Genomic DNA, 20,507 nt, shown 5'->3' with positions numbered 1-20,507 from the left:
TTCTTTGCTTAAGAAAGCTTTTTCATCTTTCTTGATTTAGGCACGTAAGACTAGCGTTCATATTTGTAAAGGTACAAAATTATAGGCTCAATAATGCTGTTAAATACTAAGTATTAAATACTAAATAATACGTTTTATCATGATGAATTGAATGCATCGAATGTTGAATCTGTCAAGATCGAATCCTGATTAATCCTTTGAGAAGAATTGACTCATTTCTCATCAGTATGAATCATCAGATCATTCATATAGAAAGAATGAAAGAGGGAATATAGATAGACATTGTAGGTAGACCTTTTTTACTGGTGTCTGTTGCAATTTCTGTCTCTAAGAGCTACAGAGAGAGGGAGGAACACAGTGAGAGAGAGAGAGAGAGAGAGAGAGAGAGAGAGAAGCAGGGAGGTGGGGGAAGAGAGCAGCAGGGGATGTAATCACAGCAGCAGCAGGAGGAGGGGGTTGGTCTTAGTGTGATGTGAATGGAATCAGGAGTGAGAGAAAGAGAGATACAGAGAGAGAGAGAGAGAGAGAGAGAGAGAGAGAGAGAGAGAGAGAGAGAGTACAAATCAACCTGCCTCAGTCTGAACAACGGGGACACAATAAGCCAGGGAGAAGGCTCTGAGCAGGCAGGCAGGATTTTCTTGTTCTAGAGACAATCACACTCAAAAAGGAGAAAAGAAGACAAGACAGCAACATAGAGAGAGGTAGAGAGAGAAGGAGAGTAGATAGCAGAAAAATGCTGTCATGGAAGAAAGAGGGGAGACAACAGAGAACAGCAGGATGGAATAAGGACAGGGCAAGCAGACATGCAGAGGTAAGACCATTTTTATTAAACACACACACACACACACACACACACACACACACACAGTTTGTAAGCTGATCTGGGACGAGACGCTTTGCTCATTTTTGCTGAGACCCCAATTACTTCCCCTGCCCTGTGTGTGTGTGTGTGTGTGCGTGCATGATTGTGAAGCAGAAATAGAAAATAAGCTACGAGAATCGAAAAGAGGATGTGTGAAACACAGTGAGGGGAAATGCTTAGGAGGAAATGATGTCGAGGGCTCAGTGCTCGCTTTCGCACTGGCTGCTGTTGTCTCAGAGAGAGAGAGAGAGAGAGAGACATACACACACACACACACACACATATACACACACACTCACACACCGACACACAGCACTTTTATGACATTGACACGGAGCCACTGCAGACCTTGCCGTGAGGACTGCAAAGCTGCAGGACCTGAGGACGTGGAGCAGGTGAAGACAGAGAGAGGGAGAGAGAAAGAGAGAGAGAGAGAATGATAGAAACAGAAGCAGTCCCACAAAGGTAAGATGGATATTCCTCTCTTTTTGTGCTTGCACAAAGTCAAATCCTGCAGATGGAACAAGGGATGGAGGGATGAATGTGAAGGAGGTGTAAAATGTAAAAACTGGGGAAGGCAGTGCACATGACATGCAGAAACAATAAGAAATGGAGAGATGCCGCTAAATCACTTCCGCTCTTCTGAAAGATGAGGGTGTTGTTTTCAAGGTGGCACATAGAGGGGAAAAAAAAGAAAGGATGCAGATGTATTTTATTTCCCCCCACCTTTTTCCTCCTTTTCTCTCTGGAATGCACTGAGGAAAATAAAGATATATTAAAAGACGGAGGGATGAATGGAGATAAGGAGGCATCTTATGTAACCAAGAGCAATAAAGACTAGAGCAAGGGTGCATGCCTTTTCATAATGGCACTTGACGCTGTATGTGTGGGTGTGCGTGTGTGTGAATGCGTGTGTGTGTTAGATGATGTGGTTGTAGTTCCACCGCACAATGACATGCCATTTCAGAATAAATGCATTAGCCTTTGACGTAGGTTTGTTAACAATATAACAACCCTCTCTCTTTACACTATACATCATCTCCTGTAGTGCAGTGGGCTTGTGTATGCACGTCTCATTCTCATTTCTTCCCCCTACACCAAACCACATAAAGCCTGATCCGAGATCAGCTCCAGAATCAAACATTCCACTCACAAATGAATCATTTATCTCGCAGTAAATCAGAGTGTGTGTTAATCTGCAGCATGGCGTCAGCTCACTCAGCTGGGAGCTCTGTGTATCCTTCCGTATTTATCGGAAGTGTTGAACATATGTCAGTCTGCGTCGGTCGCGATCCCCTGCTGCTCAAAACATCTCTGTTCCGCACTGATCAGGGATCAGCGTTTTGTCCACGCTCATGTAACGCACCAAAGCAAGAGATGCTGATCCAGGATCAGTGGTAAAAGGTGGAGAAATTCCATCCATCCATTCATCTACTTTGTGGGAAGCGGCACTACAGAGGTCATGCTTGAAAAACGTGTTGTTAACCCCGGAGTTAATGTGCGCCTGGCTGGATTGATTAAATGATGCAATGTGAGCAACACAGACATTATGCATGTGCATGTACAGGCCTATAGATTGCATATACATACGCACATATTCCTATCGGTTGGATTGTAAAATACTTGTAAGGATGATAATGGGTTAAATGGTGGTAGACCCACAGTCTAACCCTGAGGGATTCTACAGGGCATCCCAAAAGTCTCCATACATAGGAGACTATGTATTCCAGCACCACGTCGGTTGTGCTTCCGTCAGTGGACGTCCGCTTCTTGGGCGGTCCGCAACACTTCCAGTGTTTTTGAATTTGTTAACAAGTTTGGCAACAGTGTCGTGTGTGATGTGCTTGCCATTTTTCCTCGCAACCTTGCGACAGCATGGCTCCTGATCCAGCCATGCAAAAGGTTTCAATACCTTCATCTTCATTCTTAAAGACTATCTGAAAAAAAATTATGTAAACTAAGTATGAAAAAATTGGGAAGACACTTAGCTAAAAAGTGTTTATTTCCCCTGATAATGTATGGAGACTTTTGGGACACCCTGTAGAAATGTAAATGTGCATTGGGTGAAGTTGAGTAAATTGGGCCTCTTTTTTTTTTTTTGGTAGATTTCTTCACCAGTCTCCAAAAAAAGCAATGCCATACAGGTTTTTGAGTGGTGCAAAAGTAGTGTGTTAACCCTATCATCCAGAGAATCATGGGTTCAAATCCCAACAATGCCACAGCCATCTGTGGCTGGGAGCAAAGTGGTGGAAAGGATAGCCTACTCTCTCACTTTCAATCACAGTGACACCAGCCAATTGTGAGCATCTGTGAACTTATGTATGTAGAAGAGGGTTGACAGCACTTTCCTGCAGTATGAGTAGCAGTTTGAAAAGATGCTGTTGGTAGCGATTGATCGTTCATGAATGATTTTGAACGAATCTTTTATATGATTCGGGAATAATGAGTTGTTTCAGAGAGCGATTCGGTCAATTTGTGTTGGCCGTGAATGTGCAGCATCCTTCCGCTCATTTGTAACGTAAAAACCACAAAGGATCTGTCCGTAGAGCCTCAGCCTATGCGGCTGTCAAGTGACAAAAGAACGAACGTCTCGGACCAGAAGACCCAGTTGATTGGTGAATGAATCATTTCTGTTTCTCATAATTTGTCCTTGGTCCCTTTTTTCTTTATTTGGAATATGATCAAAGCTTGTGTAAGTAGACGTGTTGGGGGAATTTGGCTATTGAAAATGTAAAAATTTAATTTAATTGTGCTCAAATGAATGAAATGAAGGAAATGACGAATAAAGATTTGTTTATTTGCTGAACAAGACTCAAAGATCCAAGTCAGTAAAATGCTCCAATCTTCCCATCAATAGCTATTGGTTGGCTTCATATGTCCTAGAGAAAGCACCTGCCTTCACCCTCCCTATTTGGTAACTGAGCACTGGCTAGGAATTTGCAGGAGCCTAAATTGGGGGGGTTTGTAGCAATGCCACAATACAGACCATCAAATCATTTGCTATCGAATACTGTTGCAAAATTCAAAGAGGACGCTTGAAAATTATCTTGCCCATTTCACCTGAAATGGCCTTACTGACAATTAGTTTGCTAGTTAGCAAGCCTGATGTATGGTTGAACATAATTAAATATTGCATAATTTAAAAAAACCTTCCCAAATTTTAACCTCAGTTTAACTGCTTTTGTAAGTACGTCTTTAACCAACCTGATCTCATAAGACCTTTATACAAATTTGAACAAACAAGAGTGGTTGAAACACTAACTCTGCCTACAACCCTAACCCTAACCTTAACCTTAGCGTTAACCTTCATATAATTTTAGATTAACAAGTGGTGTGAATTTGACAAATTTGCAAGTGAGCATAGAAGTATTCAAATGAGCTTTTTCTCTCTTAAAATTTTTTTTATACATTTTATTTGATCGACAAAATTGCTCAATATAGTCCACTGCCTCACCAATAAAACCCTGAATTTTAACATGGCCACTTCCTTAGTAGGTGCATGTGTGTTTTACTCTGTTACAAATAATGCGTGATACCTCGAATCCAATTTCATTTCAAAATTTGATTTAAATTTTTTTAATTAAAATAATTACATCATTAACATTTTGATTTTTGTCCATTTTTTTTTAAACTGGGGAGAGGACGTTTGCTTGCACCCCCCACCACATCATATTCCAACCCTACCATATTCCCACAGGGAAATGCCTATTCGCAACATCAATATTTTTTTCTTTTTCTTTTATTCACAGTTGTATTCTAATTATTTAGCGCTAAGATTTTACAGATCTGCTTCCCACATGGAAAATATGTCATGTTATACTGGCAGTGGAAATATACTGCAGGTTGGAATGCTCTACCTTTTAAAAAATATTTTACACAAATAGAGAATTATCTTTCCAGGTTGTAAAAGTAGAGCATACTTACATAAAGGCTCACGCTAACATTGTCACTTTCCACTCTGCAGGAGTAAAATAAATAAAAATAATATAATAATAATAAAATGTCAGTCAGTAAATAAAGAAATAAATAGACACACAGACTGATAGACTGATAGATAGATAGATAGATAGATAGATAGATAGATAGATCGATCGATCCAAATACATCTTTACTTCTTTAGGTTGTAAAAATATGATATACTTTAAAGTAAAATACCTAACATTTTCTCAATGCCTCATTTTCACTGTGGTGAAAAAGGTTCCACTCTAAAGGAGCAAAGAAACACCAACAAAAATAAAACATAGTGTTTCAGGAAAGCACTACATCAGGCCTGTGTCAAAGCTGAATAAGGCCTACTGGGCTTTAAAGCAAGCTTTCAATTTACATAATAAATGAAGCCAGTCAAAAATGTCAACAGCAGCAGAGTGTTAGATAAGTGCAGAACCTGTGATGTGTGGTCAGCTGAGTGTTAGACACACCTACTGCTACACACGCACACACACACACACACACACACGCACACACAAAGAAAACCAGAGTTTTTCCCCATGTACATATCTATCCATGATGAATGCCTGTAATGTCTTCTTTTCTTTTATTAAAATCCGCACCATTAGCTATTGCATTTGTAATTCATGCTGTAAATTTCACCTCAGTGACACTGATGTGGCTCGAGTGTTTTTACAGTTCAGAGAAAGAATTTGAGCAAATGTTCAGTGCAGGCTGAAATTTATAAGAAGTGCTTAGATTTCTCCCCTTATCTCTTGTTATACCTGTGAAAATGAAGTCAGTGTTCGAATGTAAAAATACAGTGAGCTGTAATGGAACTTCCTTTTACAGGAAACGTTATGCCTCACTGTCTCACGCCAGAATTCTAAACTTGGTCTGTGTTAAAATGGCACGCTTAAATATTAGATGCTTTGACCTAAATGATGGGAATCGGTGCAGGCAGTACAGTACAGTAAGGCGGATGATAGAGACTTGTGTTTTATACACTATAGTGTGTTTTCTGTTTTAGACAGTTAGACGGCGGGCTGTTTGAGCTGCAATATTGCATTAATGTGTGTCTGTTTAGGCATATGCACTGTATGTCTCACACACTCCATCTGTCTGATCAGACATATCATTTTCTGTAGCCCAAGCTCCAGAGACAAACAATCACCCTTTGCTGTTATAATAACCTCCACTCTTCTGGGAAGGCTTTCCACTACATTTTGGAGCGTGGCTGTGGGGATTTGTGATCATTCAGCCACAAGAGCCTTAGTTAGGTCAGGCAGTGATGTTGGGTGAGGAGGTCTGGGGTACAGTCAGCATTCCAGTTCATCCCAACGGTGTTGAGGATGAGGTCAGGGCCCTGTGCAGGACACTCGAGTTCTTCCTCTCCAACCTTGGCAAACCATTGTTGCATCTCAATTCACATAGTCATACTATGCACTAAAACTATGTACTCTTTTTGTGAAGAAAAAGTGCATACTGTTGCGTGTGCAGCAAAAGAGTATGGGACGTACTAACATGTCATGTAAAGGAAGAGAACGTTGTTGCATAGATACACACACTTTCACCATAACCAGATTCCACGTTGCATTTCAGTTTCTTTCCATGCATTATTCCTTATATAATTTCTAATATATAATTTAATTTACCATTCCCTTGGTTTTTTTTCCACATTTCATTTACACCTCTGTAAAATCTTCATTTACACCTCTCTCTCTAAAATGGCAAAGCAAACCATCACAAAACTCCTCCTCCCTCGCGCAAGGTGTTGTGGGCAATATTAGTTGAAAAAGTCTCCATGGATCCACACTTCGAAAATCTACAGGAAATAGTAGACCATTCAGGTACCTTTGGGATACTCATTTCAACATACTACGATTTGGGACGCACTAATTCAAATCTTGGATACTATTTAGGACGGATAGTAGGCGAATTGTGACGCTGTGCATGTCTTCAAGGAGCTCATTTTATCTACAGGGGCATAGTCATGCTGGAACATATTTGGGGCCCCTTAGTTCCAGTGATGGAAAATTGGAATTCTACAGCATACAAAAACATTCTATACAATTGAGTGCTTTCAACTTTGTCGCAACAGTTTGAGGAAGAATCACATATGGGTGTGATGGTCATGTGTCCACAAACCTTTGACCATATCAACAATTACATGCATTTTTAATCTGTTTAATGATGAGTATCCACCACAAAATTCCCCGTGTAAGGTGTTACTATAGAAACAACACCTTTGATAATATATTAGAACAAGTGCATTATTGAAGTTGATAATTTCTGTATAACAGCATATAACAGTTCTGAAGTGTGTTACCCTGCATATACCACAGTGATTTCCCAACGATTACAATGCTTCTCTGTCTTGAAGACTTTCCCATTGCTGGGAAACGTTGCAAAGCACCAGGGGTGTTACAAAGCACTGACACCTGAAACTCCTTCTATAAATGTTAAATAAATATGTACTAGCGAAGAAAAAAATGTCTCCATTATTATAATAGCTTTCTCCACTATTATAATAGCTTTTCTTTGCTAAACCACATTAAAAATCTGTTTATTATTAATCTTAGATTATGTGGTGTCTGCCATGCAAGCCCCTTTGTATGAGAAACATTAGCGAGTGCATTAATATAAACGTATTGCCGGATTTACTGTCTAAGCCATGCGGTAATACAAAAATAATGCACACTTTCTGCCCAATCAGATTGGACAATTCAGCCATGAAGTAGTATAATATAAACCTGTGATTTTCCTTGCAACCAGCAATATTGTCAGAGCTTCTGTTATGAAAAATGTAATCAAAAATCATATTCCAAAATTCAACAGCAATACATATTGTTCAATGTAGACCCAAATCGATTTGTGTGCACACGTTGTGTGTCAAGATTTCCAACCGCCTCTTTAGGGTACATTTCTAGACCCCATTCTCCACTCCTCGACCTTGAACAAAAGCAAAGGCATGCTGCATTAACTGAAGAAGAAAAGACTCCTTCCATTAGTGCAGCGTTTTCCCAAAGCGCTTGTTTGCTTTGCGGACCAGGATTCTCTACCTTGTATAAGCCAGAGTGGAGCATTATTGCAATAAGGATAACAGAGGCTCGTTTGTAGCTCCTTGCACAACAATAAAAAAGCAATGAACCATGGAGCGGAGGGGAAAATGAAGATCTTTTATTGTTTTTTTTGTTTGTTTTTTTTAATACAGTACATGGTATACCCCTTCTGATGGGTTTGCTGCTTACAAGGATAATGGTTCATCTCGTATGGGATTTGCGCTCCAAGCTAGCTTTATTAAATACACTGGATGACTTTGGATGAATTTACATATCAAATCACTTCCATGTTCAAGCTTCCGGGTAGCTGAGTTTTTTATAAAAACCGCCACTAAGAGGAATTTTCCTAGTGATCCCATCAGCACAAATAACATGTGTGTCTTACTGTAACTATACCCGCAATAGCTTTTCGACAACTACTTCTGTTACATTGCAGCATTTAGCAAAGACTCTTACACACTGAAGAATGCACATAAAAAAAGAGAATCATTAAATCCAATGCCTGCAGAAGAGTTAGAGTTAAGTGTAAAAGTTTGCGCTGAAATTGAATGCTGTTTTTCTAATCTTGTTTTTAGATGCTTTATACATATCTAGCTTTAATGTTCTTATTCGACTGGCAGATAAATGTGCTTCTTCTATAAATAGATGCTTAAAATTAAGCGGCTCAGTGGCTTAGTGGTTAGCATAGTTGCCTCATACCCCTGGGGTTGGGGATTCGAATCCCGCCTCTGCCCTGTGTGTGTGGAGCTTGCATATTCTCCCAGATTTTCAGGGGTTTCCTCTGGGTTCTCTAGTTTCCTCCCCCAGTCCAAAGAAATTTGTTGTAGGCTGGCTGGCATCTCTAAATTGTCCATAGGGTGTGAGAGTGTGTGCAATTGTGTGCCATTCCATCCCACCCCATCCAGGGTGTCCTCTGCCTTGTTCCCCAAGTTCCCTGGGATAGGATAAGTGGTACAGAAAATTGATGAATGAATATAACACTAGATAATTCTTACTATATTCAAGACAGTTTCACTTAAAAAGATGTAAAAAATTTTTTTGCAGTGTTTAACTGATATCATTGAACTTTTTTTTAACATACATGTTTTTCACCACTTTTGTGACTTTTCGTTGTATATGCCATAGTAATCTCTTTATCTATTTTATTTTATCACAAGGGGTATGCAAACCTTTGCGCTCAACTTTATGTGTTCTGAAATGCTATTCCTATTTGTGACTGAGCGATAACTAGTTGGTGCAGTAATGGCAGTACATCCCATCCCTCCACACATATATTCACACACACACACACACACACACACACACCGTACTGGATTACTGAAGAGAGAACAAAGCTTTCCACAGCGGCTCAGATGGAGAGGATCAATAAAGTCGATCAATGTCACTTCATCAGATGTGATCGATGAGTTTCATTTCTGCTTATCTCCAACCCCCCACACCTCTTCAAAGCTGAAATGGTTACAGGAGATTTGTGTGAATACATTTCATGTGAACAAAATCAAATCGTATGCAAAAATCACATGAAAATAAATGAATTACATGTAAAAGTCACATGATTCGTTTATTTTCAGGAAAAAACATAACATGAAAAGCATCTAAAATGTTTCAGTTTGACGAGTTAATTATGTGCTCATTCATTCATTCATATGACTCTTCCGAAGGGTTAATTTAGGAATTTAAGATTTGAAGAATTGGAGGCTGTAATTTAACTTTAACCAGAGTACTGATTTAAATTAGTATTTGTGTATTTGCTTATTCTTTTAGTGCTTATGAATGGGTGTTATGTACTCTGGCAAAAGAAATGTCATAAAGATGAATTATAAATTCTTACGGTAGCAGTATAAGGAGTGGTGCGAGAGGTTTACTCTTGAGGACAGAGCTGGTGTATGAGCGAAAGCGTCTGGAGAGAGTGATGGAGGAGGTTTAAGTCTCTCCACTGAGACCCTAATCGGCTCATGGTGACACGAATGCCTGCGTCTGCTTTTGTCACCAGTCCTCTGGCACTGTGTTACTCAAGAGAGCTCAATCCCCTGCCCCCCCCCCCCCCCCCCCCCCCCCATTCTGTCTCACTCTTTATCTGTCTCTCAGCCCTCTCAATCTCCAGCAAGAAAGCTTTCCAGTCTGTCTGTCTCTCCTTCTGTCTCTCTCTCTTTCTCTCTGCTGTGTCTGCGGAAGTCATCCTCAGATTTATGTTCATCCCTTAGCACCGGCTGAGCATAGAGCCTGCATAATGGAGGCTGAGGACAAAAAGAATAGAAGAGACAGAGAAGGACAAGGTAACGATAGACAAAAAGTGAGAGATAGCTGATTCTTATTATTTATGTATCTTATTATCTGTATCTATGTCTATCTATCTATCTATCTATCCATCCATCCATTCATTTTCTATACTACTTGTCCTACAGGGCCTGTGAATGTGTATGTGATCACATACAATCACATACACATTCACACACCCATTCATACACTATGGACACTTCAGACATGCCAATCAGCCTACCATGCATGTCTTTCGACTGGGCGAGGAAAACGGAGTATATATATATATATATATATATATATATATATATATATATATATATATATATATAAATGCAGCTTCAACCAAACAGTAAACAGATCCTTGCAATCAGAAATATACATTATGTTGCAGTCTCCTATTCACACATTTGGTGGCAAATGAAATAAATCCATAGTGGCACAAAGGCAAAGTTGATACGCCAAGCTTCTTTGTAAAATTTAGATTTTTTTTTACTCAGATCAGAACTATCTTTCTTGATGGTTAACATTCATAATTGCATGTGACCCATATCTGTCTTTAATGTGAATGCGCAGTCCCCTGAAACACCCTCCAATGGCACATCAATATCATTATTTGTGAGACAATCCACCATAGTACAAGAAACAAATGGACACACTAGCGGAAATGGATATACTAGCGCAAGTCTGTGTCATAATTTGCTCTGGAGATCATAGCCACATTCTTTTTGGCCCTTTCTTGGATAATTGTTTTGAACACTACACAGTTTTGGTAGCAATCCATTCATTTCCCCAAATACACTATATAGCCAAAAGTATGCGGACACCTGACAGTAACACCCAAAGAGGGTCTTCTCCAAACCAATGACAGTGCCCCATGGTAGGAGTCCAATCTCATCCGCAAAGGACCTGTGTGGGTGCAAGTTTTTATTCCAATCAAGCAGGAGCCACATCTGATTAATCAGTTGATCTTGGCTTTCAGTAGACACAGGTGTCACTTCCGCTTGGTTAGAATGAAAACCTGCACCCACACCTGCTCTATGCATAAAGCGATCTCCATGAAGACATGGTTTGACAAGGTTGGAGTGGAAGAACTCGAGTGGTCTGCAGAAAGCCCTGGCCTCAACCCCACTAAACACCTTGGAATTAATTGGAACACCAAATCCAGCATCATATTAATACCCATGGTCTTGGAATGGGATGTTCAATGATCAGATGCGCACATACTTTTGGCCAGATAGTGTATCTAGTAAAGCACTAATTTCCCCAGTGCAGTGTACACTATTGCTGTCCTCCATTGTTGTTCTGCCATGCTGCTGACAGTGGATGATGACAACAACTGTGATTTGAGCATACTCATTGGGAAAAAGTCACATGAGTGGCTATCTGACCATTCTAATTCTTGTCACATGGCCACATATTGAATATGTGTCCATTCTAGGACCACATAGAAAAGTGGCCCAGGTCTGATTTGGATTTTTGTGTCCACACAGTCCTGAATAAAATATGATCTGTGTCACATTCAGGTGGAAATTTTGATTTCTGTTACTTTAACCTGATAATGTGAACATATTTCTAGATAGTGTAATATTTCATTAGAAAGCCTTCTGTGTAGTGGTAATACACAGGGCCATTTTCATCCCACTGGTTTACATATTAATCTGCATTCAGGGAAGTAACCTTGCTAGTTAATGTTTGAGAAAGAAAATACTGGTTTGCTAGTTTCCGTGTGTGACACCACACTACACTGTTTAGGCACTTCTCTGAATATGAGGCAAAAAAAAAAAGTCCCCCGTTAATGTGACCTTTTCGACAATCGGGCACATCAAGAGGCAAAATGCAATGCGAATGCTTTTTTTATCCGCTGACAAATGGCCATTATTGTGGCAGAGCTTCAGCGCAGTGAGGAGGAAAAGAGATGATGGTTATTGCAGCAGCATCTCGCAGCATCTCACATCATCACTGTGTCTCCCTGCTGTCAGCGAGCGTGCGATGATCAAAACCACAAAATCACACTGCAAATGTGTCTGAAAGGGAAAAACAGAGACATCATTTTCAATTGAGAGAATCTGCAGAGCGTTCAGTATTAGCGCTTGATTCCTGTACTACAGCTGAGAGAGACCGAGAGGCCGAGAGAGAGAAAGAGAGAGAGAGAGAGAGATGATGGTGTCTTCAGTGAAGAAATGATGTCTGTAGTAATTGGCATTTTAAAGCCCTCGGCTGAATTACTAAGAATAGAGAGCGAGAGAGAGAGTGAGAGAGAGAAGCGAGAGAGAGAGAGAGAGAGAGAGAGAGAGAAGGGTAGTTTAGTTGCACGAAGTTTTATATTTGAGCTCTGTCCTCTCTATGCAGGAAATGCAGACAGGATGTGACCTTGTTCGTTGGTGGTTGAGCACTTTTGGTGTGGCCTTGGCATTGCCCAGGCCAGTTTAAACCCGCAGACTGAACGGAAAGCTTTTTTTTGTGCTTTATTTCTCTAAACCATCAGTTACTATTCCATTTCTACATCTGATCTTCCTCCCAGTTTCTTTATTTTATTTGTTTATTTTTGAAAGAGGCCAACATTTCATTTTCAATATCCGCTGACATCTAAGTGTATAAATACTTACAGTTTCCTCAACATATACTGATGCTAATTATAGTTGTGTTAAAATTTTTTAGTTTTTCGTGTATTTTTTGGGGGGGGGGGTGGGGTGGGGTGGGGGGGGCTAATTGGATCACAGGTTCTTTCAGCTGCGCTCATAGCAGTTGTGGTTGCATCTGGGCAGCGTTAACAAGTCTATTTAGTTTTGCCTGACAAATGAGCTAATTATGTCGACGGTTTGGGGCATTTTTGCATATATTAGCTTAGTTGTGTAAACAATAAAACACTCCGTTGAATGCTTTTATAAGAAAATATCAAAATTTCACAGTGCAAAGAGTTTTCCCAGGCTGCCACACATATTATTGTAGTCACCAATCCAATAATCACATTTTTCAGACTAGTGCTACTTTAAAGGCACTTCATTTAGATGGAACACATTGGAGTTTTTTTAGTTTTTGGGTTTTGTGCTTGCTTTGGCCTACAAATCTGGCTCTGGAGCTCTAGATCTGGCAAGCTGTTCCTAGATCAGCACTCTTCTACATTACTCGATGTATCGACACAGCTTCCACTGTTAGCAGTGTCTAGACATTACATTATGATCCCATTTAACATTGGTTTCAAGAGGGATCAATGTGGTTGCATTACATTTTTACTTTTGCTGCCTAGCGGCACATAGATACAGTGACTCGAGAACCAAGAGAGTGGGTTTTCTAGCTCAGGCTTATACTAAATACCAGAGTACACACACACACACACACACACACACACACACACACACACACACAAACACACACACACACACACACACACACACACACACACACACACAGAAGGCGTTTGTGAGCCGTTTCAATTTACTTCTGTCTGCCCCCTGACAATTGCCCGATTGTTTAAGTTCAGTTATGCTGCTCTCGAGTCCAGCTGTGATCTGATAAAGGTGCTTTTCAAGAGTGGCCAGCCGTTTAAAGAGATGGAGAGAAACAGAGAAACAGAGTAATTGACAGACACAGAGAGATAGATCAGGCTTTAGTTCGCCTGTATCTTGTTAAGTTCCCACCCACACTGACAAATCACACAACTTGTACATTTACATACGTGTTTATCAAACCAGATCAATAAAACACTCGGATCTCATGCTAATAGATTGCATGAAAAGAAAACAGTAGCACTGAATCTTACAGTTAGATCAGAGAGTAATACAGAGCACAGTTTATACAGTATCCATGTATGCATCCAATCAATTCATTTAGTAATGAATCTTTATAATAATCTATCCATCCATTCGTCCGCTTATCCTACAGGTTTGTGAGGAACCTGGAGCCTATTCCAGGGAGCATGGGGCACAAGGCAGGGTACACGCTGGACAGGGTGCCAAGTGCCAATCCATCGCAGGGCACTGTAATAATATATTCCCTTGTATTTTCTCTACCTTTCTTATTTCATTTCAGTAACTTTAAGTGCTTCAAAATGAAATGTGCATTGCAGTAAAAAAAAAAAAACAAACAAAAAAACCCCAACAAGCAACATTATTATTTCACATATAGGCATTATGTACTCCCAAGTGTCATAATTGAATAACCCAATGGCCCTGAGTGAAAAAAAAAGGCCCTGGGTGAAAATATATTTTAGATGCTTCAATCTGCAGCTACATTGAGTGAGTGGTATGGACAGCTAAGTATAGACCTCACTTTCTAGGTTACTTGATGGATAAATATGTCACTAAATGCTTGATCTCGACCTTTTACTGCGGTAACAATGCAGCTCTACAGTATGACCTTTTGCTCGGAAAATTTTTATTACCACGTCAAGAAATGATACAAAAGAGTTTAAAATCCTTTTAATAAATGACCTATTAAAAATGCTCATTAGTTTCTTGTACACATTGCAAACACATTACAATTTCAGCATTCACATCAAAATTAAGCTTGTTGACAATTATGGCATCCGGATAATTCTATCAACAAGACGTGGTTTAATTCAGGTTTTTCTTTTATTTTGTGATGTTCAATTTCAGATAAGTAGGTGTATCCCATTTCACAATGTCCTCAAACCCCATATATTCCTATATCTTGTACAATTTTGAGAATATAAAATATTATATACAATTCAAGAGTCACGACCACGGTGGAAACAAAATGATCCTGGCTTTGCACAGTATTCACAATTGAACTGAAGCAATATACTTTTGTTGTTATTAATTTCTGACTCAATACTTCATCCTGTGTTTCATAGTTTCCAGTAACCATGTTGCCTTCCTACTGTGTTTACTGTATAATTAGAGGAATCTGCTTGTTATCAATCTTTTGCTGTCATTGTCTAACAATGGCCATATTTCTTTGCCGCATGCTATCATTCATTGTTTCCAGTAGCCAGTGTGTGTCATTCGAGAAATATTCTAGCCGGCTGCAGTGGCATTAAAATGGCGCCGATAGAAAAAAGCAAGCGCCAGTGTTCGTATATGAAACAGTCTATTCATCAGACTCTTCAACTCCTCTGGCATCAATGCTACCGCATGTAGTGGCAGCTTAAAACAACCAGTAACTAATTAGTTCTTATAAATCACTCCTAACACCTCTGTCTTCATCAGGAACCATGATTGATCTGAGATTAATGAAACTCAAAACAAAGCCAAAATGCAAATTTCTTTGTTTTTTAATTTTATTTCTTTGCTTATCACTTGTTCACCATCTGTTTGCATAACGATAGATCAATGAATCAATACCTCTCCGTGGATAAAGAACAGCTGCTTTATTTAAAGCTTTCACTAAGTAAGGTTTCAAGAGTGGTCAGAAAATGGTGGTGAATTGTCCACATGGCAGCCATTGTTATACGTAGACTGCCAGGTGCAGACACATTTAAGGAAGTGAAAAGAATAAAGAGATCTGAATTGTACGATAGGAAGGATATGCAAGCTCAGGGATGGGCACTATTTCTGGTACATGTATTTGAAATACTTAAATGCTGCTGGTGTTTCTGAGGGACTTTAGCGAGGGCACTCACATTAAAGACATATGAAAGCTAGCATCCATCTGTCATGTTATGCTATTAAATATGTGTAATTGTCAGTAAAGAAATAGAGACATTCAACCATAACTGTTGTATATTTAATAAATGTTTAGACTTCAAATAAATAGTATCATTTGCTAGCTAGTGGTGCTGATTGTGGGTTTGTATGCTAGCTTGGGAGATAGATATTAATTTGTATGCAAGCTAGACAGCTGAATGTGAGTTTGTATGCTAGCTAGTAAACAAGATAAGTGTTTCTATGCAAGCTAGCGAGCTGAATGTGAGTTTGTATGCTAGCTAGAAAGCTGAATGTGAGTTTGTAGGCTAGCTAGTAAACAGGATATGGGTTTGTATGCTAGCTAGAGAGCTGGATGTGAGTTTGTATGCTAGCTAGAGAGCTGGATGTGAGTTTGCATGCTAGCTAGAGAGCTCTATGTGAGTTTGTATGTTACCTAGAGAGCTGCATGTAGGGTTGTATGCTAGCTAGAGGGCTGATTGTGAGTTTGTATGCTAGCTAGAGAGCTGAATGTGAGTTTGTATGCTAGCTAGAGAGCTGGATGTGAGTTTGTATGCTAGCTAGTAAACAGGATATGAGTTTGTTTGCTAGCTAGTAAACAGGATATGAGTTTGTATGCTAGCTACAGAGTTGGATGTGAGCTTGTATGCTAGCTAGCAAGCAGGAAAAGACTATGATCTTGTAGTTGTGTGAAACTCTTTTCAGCACTCAGGTGAAAATAACGGCAATTCAATTTTCTGTGGTACTCTAATTTATTCGAAACCAAAGACAGAGAATGCTGCATTTGGCTGTATAAAAGCCTCTTCCTGATTTTGTTCAGATTATTTGTGTAGATTCTGAGGGACAGCAGCACAAGTGTTAGCTATCAAGGCACCACAACAATAACACTACCCTTATCACCTGAAGTGGTACTACTTATCTCATGTCCCCCCCTTACAAAATGTATTCTTAAATATAAAATACTATATTTTGTTAACTGTGTCATTATCAAAAATACATTTTAATGCATTTTTCCCATGCCTGTGTTGAATAAGACACCATTGTATTGAAAAACAGTTGACAGGTACCGTATATTTGGCTCCATATCTATCTTGCATAATTGAAAGAGATATTGAGGCTCAGTGTTTGCTAACGTCACGATATTTCAGGACACAAACCCTCACTTATCTAAACGAGTACTGATAGAGCTGAGAGAGAAGGGAACCTGGTAGTACTGCAGTAATTTATTTTTCTGTCTGGCTTTCATGGTCTTTGCTGTGGACTGTATCATGCTGAGAACCAGTGGTCCATTGGCCTTCATGTGTGTGTGTGTGTGTGTGTGTGTGTATGACTGTGTGGGTTGGTTTCTTTTTACAAGTGTGTGTGTGTATTGTTTAACAAGGCCAGTAGGTGTAGGATTGAATACAATAGTGGTGTGGCTATTGAAAAAGGAAATAAGTTAGTTCACAGTTCTTGATGTGAGTAAAATAGATGACGAAGAAGAGGGAGGAGTAGTTCAGATGGTGTCTTTCTGTAGGGCCCAGCTGCAGAAAGACGTTTTCAGAGACACAGCACACAGTGTGGCCAAACATAATGGTCCCAGTGATCCCAGTCTCTCTTTCTTTCTCTCTCTTTTCAGTGGGACAGCTGTTCTTCCTGCCCCCATGGGCAACGGGCCACATGTCTGCAGGGGTCTAGCACACATGCACAGACACACTGCAATTGCACAAGAACTTGCACATGCATGCACATGCACAGAGAGGAAACACACAGCCAGATTCAGACACAAGAGGAAGTCAGAGAAACTCAGACACAAAGCACTCGTCATGCACACGGCCCTTGAACTTTATTATTTTTAACTTGGAATCAGTTCTCACCCGATTTAACAAGATAACATGTGTTTAAAAGAGTAGCTGATCTAATAGCCAGTGCTGTGTGACCGCATAGGGCTGCTAGACTGACACGACTCCAGCATCATCATTCGCTTCTCTGCCTAGTGATACACTCTTAAAGAGAAAGTGTAGCCTTGGTACTGAGATCACAGGAATGACAGCGAGGCACTGCTCCACAAACAACGCGAACGAGCATAAACACAGAGGGATATGCACAAGTGCATGCAATGGCATATAGATACGCCTACAAAAATCTATCTATCTGCCCTAAACCCAGAATTGGATCATTATTTCATCTCTTTGATTGTTTGTTTGTTTGTTTGTTTGTATATTGATTGACTGGCTGACTGACCAATTGATTGAGTGATCATGGTGGTGAAGATCATGCTCAAGCACTATAAAGGTTGCTTTTGTTAATTTATAATTGTTGTTATTAAGTTATTACAGTTTTAAATCTAATTTAATGGTCACTTGAATTGAATGGGTTTACTCAAAAGTTCAAAAACGTTTATACATAATGTACTCTTGAACTGAAACACCAAAAAACTAAGAAAAGTGCTGTTTATATGATATGTGCTGTTTATATCAAAAGCATTTGAACACCGTGTAACAGTGTTTGGATTCTGTGGGTGGAAAGTTCAGGAATAAAACGCTATTAATGGCTTCTAAAAATAAATGATGGTATATATTTTCCTGCCGTGACTAAAGCATATGTGTTTGCAATCAAAAGGGCTCCCAGGCTGATCTAACAGGAAGTTGGTTAGAGGTTTTCCTGGATGAGTAGACTTAGATGGATGGATGGATGGATGGATGGATGGATAGATAGATAGATAGATAGATAGATAGATAGATAGATACATACATACATACATACATACATACATAGATAGATAGATAGATAGATAGATAGATAGATAGATGGATGGATGGATGAATGGGTCTGGGTGGTTGTGTGGATGAACGAACGGATAGATGGAGGGATGAATAGATGGATGGCTGGATGGATGGATGGCTGGGTGGGTGGATGGATGGGTGGGTGGGTGTTTCTGTGGATGGATGGATGGATTGATGGATGGGTGGGCGGTTGTGTGGATGAACGAACGGATAGATGGAGGGATGGATAGATGGATGCATGGATGGATGGATGGATGGCTGAGTGGATGGATGGGTGGGTGGGTGGTTCTGTGGATGGATGGATGGATGGATGGGTGGGTGGTTGTGTGGATGGATGTGTGGATGGATGGGTCTGGGTGGTTGTGTGGGTGGATGGACGGTTGGATGGATGACTAGTTGCATACCCAGTAAATAACTTTCAATGGTATCGGTTCAAATGATAGGAGCCACACCAGTTTACCCTAATAGACTCAAAAAATCTAGCTAAAATACATCTAAGTAGAGGAAAGACCCATGCAGCCTAGCTAGCATACAAATGGAAACGCATAATTAGTGTGTCATAATGTAATATTGGGACAATCCCTCAAGCTTATTACTTTATTAACTCTTTTCAGGTGGTAACACTGGTTATCATACATGTTTAAGTCCACATATCTTATTGTAATTACATACTGTTCACTTTGTGGTTTCTGGAGTTTGAAACTACAGTATGAGGAACTAAGTACTATTCTGTATTATCAGTCAGAAGCCTGTGTTTCTTAACTATCCATGTCAGTCACAATTTTTTGGTTTGTCATGACAAACTTCTGATTTATATCCAATGTGACTTGGTGTATCAATGGATTTAAAATACAGATAAGGCACATCTTTTAATTGATATGTAACAATGAAGTTGAGCATTTTCCAATTACAGCACATTTTATTCATTTTAGACCACACCAATTTGCAGGCGTTGACACTTTTTATATATTAAAGAATGCCACATCACACATTTTGATGCATTTATAGTTATGTTTAATGTTGTGGAACATCTGCGAGGCAAGGTACGTTAAAGCAGCTATAAACATTCTCTCATCAGGCTCAGTGTTTTCCCTCTCTTGGTGTTAATAAGCGAAAAATGCAAGTAGGCATGTTACTGAGAAACTGCAAAGCCCTCTGTCCTGAAGACTTCCCCTGTTGGAAAACTGTTACAAAGACCTGATACTGGAAGCTCCTTCCAAAAATGTTAAATAAACAGCTCTTGTCAGAAATTATCTATATCAATTATGTTTTTTTTTGTTTTTTTTTAAATCTGTTTGTGTGGGACATTTGCCATATAATTCTCTGTGTAATTTGATACAATACAAACAACAACATATTAGAAGGAGAGCATTAATATAACCCTGTGATTAGTTGGAACTATTGTCAGAGCCCTAACCTTGTTTTTATAGTAAATAAATCAACACCTTCTGCCCAGTCATAATCAAGAAACCGTGCTGTGGCATAAAATCGCACAATTACACTTTTGCAACCTTTGCACTAGATAACACTGAGCAATAGGCTGCTTCAACTTCCTGTCCTGACGTCAGGATGTTGGTTTTATCCTTTTTGTATGTTCTTACCTGTATGTGTTTCCAGGTGCAGGAAAGGTATCATTTACAGTAAATCGATGCAAAGTGTACATATATTCAGTTGCACCATACGTGTCTTTCTAGGACTTAGATCATTTATACTGAAGTAAAACCAATTCCACATACCCAAATCCTTAATTATTATAGTAAAAACAGCCATACTCGTCTTAGATGAGCTAAATAAACAATATAATTCTGAATTTCAGTGTAGATTCACACTGCAGCATGAGAAGGCTAAATCTCTGTTTTCTGAGCTCACCAATCCTGCATCTGTTTCCCTGAATGGAGACTTGGCTAGTCTTCCCATGAATAATTGAGAAATGTCTAAACCATGCCATGCTTATTAATTATTAAACCACACCAGATGTATGTCCAGGTCTTTTACTGAAGGACAGATTTTGGGTCAGCTAAATTAT

At 39.5% G+C, this 20,507-nt stretch overlaps 1 protein-coding gene across 5 annotated transcripts in view; it reads left to right on the top strand.

The window, feature by feature from the left end:
• The first annotated feature begins 455 nt into the window (after positions 1-455).
• The window catches only part of zmp:0000001168 (signal-induced proliferation-associated 1-like protein 2), a 72,238-nt gene continuing 52,186 nt past the window's right edge, over positions 456-20,507 (top strand). For 3 of the 5 annotated variants that reach the window (XR_006981324.2, XR_006981323.2, XM_047151862.2), the window contains exon 1: positions 839-1,327. The gene's annotated coding sequence lies outside the window, so the exon portion shown is untranslated. Of the gene's footprint in view, positions 812-838; positions 1,328-20,507 lie in introns of those variants that run through there. The other 2 variants (XM_017459725.3, XM_017459724.3) reach the window with 2 other exon arrangements.

This window comes from Ictalurus punctatus, chromosome 28 (genome assembly GCF_001660625.3).
Source record: "Ictalurus punctatus breed USDA103 chromosome 28, Coco_2.0, whole genome shotgun sequence".
Lineage (NCBI taxonomy): Eukaryota > Metazoa > Chordata > Actinopteri > Siluriformes > Ictaluridae > Ictalurus > Ictalurus punctatus.
Note: the sequence above shows the minus strand (reverse complement) of the source record. Positions and strands in the feature narration are given on the sequence as shown.